Genomic DNA, 5913 nt, shown 5'->3' on the forward strand with positions numbered 1-5913 from the left:
AAAAAAAATGATAGGTTTCCATGGTCTCTTTCCCAAAAGGTCCATTAGTTTGGCTCTAACAACCTTTTTATTGCAAGTGGCAAAGAAGTTCCCCTCATTGATTCTTCTACCTTTTGAAAGACAAAATTATCATTAAGTCAAGAAATTATCAGCGGAGAATACCAACAGATGTCCAGATGACTTATGCCCCATCACTAATATAGTATATATCCATGACAGATTTATAATCTACTTATCTACTCCCTTTTTTATCACTAACTCATATGTTTCCTCTTTCTGTCCAAGTAGTCTCCACATATAAAATAAATTTTCTGTCTCCTTTTGTCCCCAAATGCTCTCCTTTGTGTTGTAAAACCTGAGAAGCAGATCCAATAGGTATCATTGATTAGTCAGGGATAGAACAAGTAATTAAGAAGAAGAAAGAATATCAAATTGAGCTGATGGCATGAAATTTCTGTGAAAAAGATCCAAAGCATAGGCTGAAGGATCCCCCTGTTCATCTAGTACGTAGACCAAGGCACATAGACCTTTATGGATGATATAAGCACCTTGAGAGTAGAAATTATTTCATTCTCTGTCTCTATATTCCTAGCACTGAGCACAATGCCTGGGATACAGCAGGCACTTAATAAATGCTTATTAATTGCCTGTTTGATTGATTTCTACAAGCTGAACCATGTTAAGTACAATACTGTACGATGCTATTAAGTACCATACTGTACAATACTGTACCGAGGCTATCAGATGGGCATAGGGAGCAAGCAAGAGCTATATAGCCATTGACCTTCAACCCTTTCCCTTCTTTGTCCTTGATAGGCTGACTTTGTCTTTTTGACCTGCTAGTACACACCCTCCCAAGCTACACTGAAGTACAAGTTTACAGTTTTGCCAAAGGTGTCTGAAGAACAGTAATGTGAACCCTCCCATGTCTCTCCCTACAGGTGACTTGAGGAGAACCAACTGCCTATATCCCCTTCCATGTTTCCTCTCCATCTTCATGTCTTCCTACCAGGTAGTTGGGGTCCTGCCCCTATCAGAGCTTGGTAGCCCCATTCAACTCCATCATTCTATCCAAGATGGAAGATCTGGGAAGAAGCTGCTGAGCTCCGTGCAGCGGAAGCCAAGGAATGCCTGAGTTCTAGCTTGACCTCACCACTGACTCAGGATATAACATTAGGCAGGTGATTTCATCTCTCTTAGTCACAGTTTCTTTGCATGCAGAATAAGGATTGGACTCTTCCAGATGTGACATTCTAAAATTCCATGATACCATGAAATCTAGTTGCAACAAATTGGATCTATACAACCTGGCGCCTTCCTACATTTTCATTCTTCTTATACCTTACTCCTCTCACTGTACTCAAGGAACTGGTGACATTGGTCTCCTGGCTGTTCTTTACACAAGACATGCTATCTCTCTACTCCATGCTTTTACACTGGCTTCTCCCCATGCCTGGAATCTTCTCCCTCTATATCTCCTCCTCCTGGATTTCCAGGTTTCCTTCAAGTCTCAGCTTCTGTAAGAAACCCTTTCTCATTCCCTTGGATGCTAGTGCCTTCTCTCTAAGGTTATTCCCAAGTTTATCCCATATATTGCCTGTTTGTACATCATTATTTGCATGTTGCCCCCCTTCTTCATTATCTTGTGAGCTCCCTACAGCCAGGCATTGTTTTTGCCTTCCTTTGTATCCCTGCACTTAGCATAGCGCCCAGCACATAGGAGGGACCAATTAATGTTTGTTGACTTGCCTTAATAACTTAAAAGACCCTAAATCTTTATTGAGCTTGGGAAAGGGGAAACAATTAGTAATTTAAAACCGGGCAAATCACCAGCCAAGGCAGAAGTGGTTGTAGAATATAGGTAGAATTTAATTAGTGCTGTTATAAAACTGAAGCAAGAGTAAGGAATAATTAATTAAGTCTTTATGTTCTGCTGGCGTCCATACCATGTGAAGTTATCTTTAAACATGAGCCCAGTGCATCCATGGACCTCCTTTGGTAGGTTTGCAGAAGGACATGAACAAGAGTCATGGAGGCAGGACTGGCATGGTCAGTGGGTTGTCTATTCTGTGAGATCACCAATCCAGTGAAGCATATGCCAAAGGATAGCAATATTCCAACAGAAATAAAATTTGCCATTTGGTCAGTTACATTTATTCTAGATTTGGGGGCAACAAATGGTTAACAACATGGCATTCCCATGCTGCTAGAATTAAAGTACCCAACAGGACTCTTGGAAAGACCTTCAAAAGCAAATGCAGAGGCAAGGGGCACACTTACAATAATAACTGGCATTGGAAGTGTAGAGCCCTTAACTTCTCTTCATATACTGCCTCACTTGAGTCTCAAAACAACCTTGTGAGGTAAGTACCCTCCCCCCCCCACCCACACACCCATTTTCACACCCATTTAATTTCTCTACACCAAGGAGTTCCCTCTTCCCTCAATGTGAAGGACACGTATGACACATGACCATCTCAGATACAGACTGAGTGAGGACACCAGTCTCAAACTATATATTCAATACAAGTAAAGCTTAATCCCTTTCCTTTTTGGGTATATATAAATATAATAGATATATAGAAGTACTCATTTTCTTCCTGTATCCTCAGTGGATCATCTTGTGCACTCACTGGAGTATTGCATACACTTCAGAGACCTATGGGTCTATATGACCCATTAGCGGTGATGACCCAGAAATATAGGTCTCACTCTTTAAGAGGCCTTAGTAATAAGTTATGCAGAGGTGGGCTAATTAAATCTTTCATACCGATTCTGCGGCAAGCATGAAAAACTGGCTAGAGACCAGTATTTGTTCCCCTTTGTGCTCAGGGAGTTCATGAGGAAAGTGGCTTCTACAACCATTTAGTATATGATAGAACACACCCGGTCTCTCCTCAGAAAAGGGCTTTCATTAGGCAGTGACAGCATTGTGATATCTTAACAAGCTATACAGCCATACCAATGTTTGCTCCCTGAATGGGATCACTGTTCTAAGCTCTCTGGCAATAGTGCTTTGAGCCCTGGAATAGTTTTGTCGAGTGGGGCTTAAGGAAAAGAGCCAGGATTCCAAAGTGAATGTGCATTCAGACAGCGTTCCCCTCTGCAATCCCCCAGAGCCTGCTTCCTTAGTTCTGAGGTCCCCCTCTCCCCAGCTGTTCTTTAATCATTTCCCTCCGGATGCTAACTGAAGAGCTTTTTATCTCTCTGGGAATACAGGATTTCAGTTCTTTGAGAGCTTAGGAGAAAGGGGTGAGTGGGTGGTAAGGGCTGGTTGTTACTGCTGCTGCTGGTGTTGCTATTTGGCCGCCAAGAAACAAAGGAAAGTTTAAAAAAATAATAACAGTAAGAAAAGTAATCAAGACAATGTAAAAAAAAGGAGCAACCAAAGGCAGAAAAGGGCAAGGCGGGGGTGGAATGGGGAGGGGACAAAATACTACATTTAAAGTAACTGAAATCCCAAAGTCCGGACCAAATCCAGCCTGGGGAGGTTCCTGAGAAATGAAGTGGTATCCTCTAACAAAATATTTTGTGCTGAATGCACTAACTGTATCAAAATCATCACTGCCTTTGCCACCATTCTGTCAACAATGATGAAGAAGAAAAGAGAGGAATCTGTGACCTCAATTAGTAAGCATCAGTATCTCCATTAAACACTGGGGCAAACTGGAGAAAACTTTATCGTAGTACCGTGCCACACAGGTAAAGGTGGCAGCTGTTATTTAGTGTTTATGGCAATGAGGCAGTCAGGGGGCAAAGTGGATAGAGCACTAGACTTCAAGTTCAGAATACTTGAGTTCAAATCCAGTCTCAGACACTAACTTGTGTGACCCTGGGAAAAGTCACTTAACCTCTGTTTGCCTCAGTTTCCTCATCTGTGAAATGGGGGTAATAAGGCACTGACCACCTAGGGTTGTTGTGAGAATAAAATGAGATAATAATTATAAAGTTCCTGGCACATAGTAAACATTATATAAATGCTAGATATATTATTATCATTATTATTAGACATAAGTCAATCAGCAGGTACCTTCTGTGGGCTCTATATTGTGCAAGATGTTCAGTCACTTTTCAGTCATGTCTGACTCTTCGTGACCCTGTTTGGGGTTTTCTTGGCAGAGATACTGGAGTGGTTCGCGATTTCCTTCTCCAGCTCATTTTACAGATATGAGGAAACTGAGGCAAACAGGGTGAAGTGACTTGCCCAGGGTCGTACAGCTAGTAAGTGTCTGAGGCCATTGAACTCATCTTTCTGACTCCAGACCTGGCACTCAGTCCATTGTACCTTGCCTATTGTGCAAGGTAGTCTAAGTCAGGTCAGCAAGTACTTATTAATGCCTCCTATATGTAGGTATTGTGTTTTAAGTGCTAGAAGAGAAAAAGAGAAATATAAGATAAGACTCCTGTCCATAAAATTGATTGTAAATCTGACAGGGGAGATATGAAATAGTATGACAATATAGAGGATGTCCCAGAAGTCTTGGTGCAATTTTAAGCTTTAATAACTTCAGAAATAGAAATGCTACAAACTTACAAAAAAATATTTGAAAAATCTTTTTTTTTTTTTGAGGGGGAAGGCAAGACAACCGGGGCCAAGTAACTTGCCCAAAGTCACACAGCTAGTAGGATGTTTCAAGTGTCTGAGATCGAATATGAACCCAGATCCTCCCAACTCCAGGGCCAGTGCTCCATTGACTGCACCACCTAGTTGCCCCACAAAAAAAAATATTCGAAAGGCTAATTATAAGAATTCTTAAGATATTGATATGTTTATTATTAAAATTCAACATACCCACTGCCTTGTACTATACATCATTCTAATCAGTTTTCAAACATTGTAAAGACTTTCACAAGCTGCTTTTTAATGAAAGATAGCATTTGCAATCCTAGTCTTAAGATCATCCAAAGATCAAGGTTTTGATGCATACATGATGGTTTTGATGTGACACCACAAGAAAAAAATCTAAGGGAAATAGACCAGGTGGCCGAGGTGGCTAAGCAAGAAGAAGACCTCCAAGAGCCACTTTTCTGAGAAGGGGTCATCCAGAAACTATCCAACACATAACACATAAAGACAAGGTTCCCCATCTAGTTTAAATCAAAATTAAAATTTTGCTATTTAAAACTCACAAATATAAATAATTGTAAAATAAAGTTAAATAATTAAACTTTCAAATAATGTATTTGTAAGTTTGTAGCATTCATACTTCTGAAGTTATTAAACCTTAAAACTACTAAAGGGGTGGCCAGGTGGCTCAGCGAGTAAGAGCACTGCCTCCAGTGTTGGCATGACCTGGGGATCAAATCTGGGCTCAGATACTTAGCACCACACCCAGAAATAACTGGCCATGTAACCTTGAGCAAGTTACTTAACCCTGATTGCTTAAAAAAAAAACTGCACTAAAACTTTGAGGACACCCTGTATAATGAAGAATTCAGTTGTGTACAGGCAATCATAAGCACTGTTAGAAATATTCCCAAAATCATTAGGCAGAATTTTATTACTTCTTGTTCTAGGAATGAATTAATTATTGCAAAATGTAGGGGACAGATCTAATTCAATTCAACAGACATTTATTAAATGCCTACTATGTGCTTGGCCCAGTGCTAGGCATGGATGCATTGTGGTTCTTTCAAATAAAAGTCAAATAAGGTCAGAAAGTAGAACTGATTGATTCTGTATCATTCTATAATATTCTATAGCTATTTTCCTAGTGCTTTATTGATGTTCTATGTGTTTTATATTCAAGTCATTTCCTAGTATGTCACCATGACCACCATCAACCCCCACCACCACTATCACCATCACCACCACTACCACCACCATTGCCACCACCACCATTACCACCACCACCACTACCACCACAACCGTTACCACCACCACCACCATTACCACCACCACCACCACAACCA

The sequence above is a fragment of the Petaurus breviceps genome, unplaced genomic scaffold, assembly GCF_028583685.1.
Source record: "Petaurus breviceps papuanus isolate PSGF00001 unplaced genomic scaffold, PetGlider_PUasm1.0 90407, whole genome shotgun sequence".
Taxonomy (NCBI): domain Eukaryota; kingdom Metazoa; phylum Chordata; class Mammalia; order Diprotodontia; family Petauridae; genus Petaurus; species Petaurus breviceps.